The sequence below is a fragment of the Austrofundulus limnaeus genome, unplaced genomic scaffold (assembly GCF_001266775.1).
Source record: "Austrofundulus limnaeus strain Quisiro unplaced genomic scaffold, Austrofundulus_limnaeus-1.0 Scaffold65, whole genome shotgun sequence".
NCBI lineage: Eukaryota > Metazoa > Chordata > Actinopteri > Cyprinodontiformes > Rivulidae > Austrofundulus > Austrofundulus limnaeus.
Genome location: NW_013952467.1, coordinates 7,423 through 8,124, shown reverse-complemented (window position 1 = coordinate 8,124; position 702 = coordinate 7,423).

Here is a 702-nt window from a genome sequence, read left to right as displayed (position 1 = left end):
GTGTGTAAATAAAATGGCCCTGTCCGTGTAATATATTTTTAAACTTTTAGTTTAAAAATTATAAAAACAGAAACAGAATAATTTTTTCCTTAGAAATCATTCCAAGGCACACTTATAAGTTTAATTTTTTTAATCATTTATTCATCAAACAACCATAAATGTATTATTTTACCAGCAATATATCTGTTCTAAGCAGCACAGTGACAACCTGAAAACACAGAAACATCTCATTGTGTTAAACAACAGCTTTTAACTCCGTTGTAAAAAAAAGGTAATAATTGGAAGATGGAATAAGTTTGCAGAAAACAAGTTGAATCTCTTAAATGATGAATCGCCCTCTTAAAGTCACATAATTAAACCTAACTTCCTGGTCACACCTCTGGCGGCGGTACATGTTAGTCAAACATCGGAATGTCAACAAGCTTTGTTTATCCTGTCGACGAGGGGTCACGGAGATAGAAACACACCGACTCTGTTTAAAGCATACTGAAAATACAAGACTAGGTCCTAAATTCAGTTAACACATCGTTTGTTGAAAACAAAGCAAAACTGTGACTCATGTTGCAACCTAAAACCAGTTGTCCTTCCCATCATGTGTCAGACAGAATGACAGTGTTCTGTTGTTTGAATATGGCAGGCCATTTTAGCATAAAATCAGTTTTGTCTGACTATCTGTAAAACATTCTAGATTTCTAAAAATGA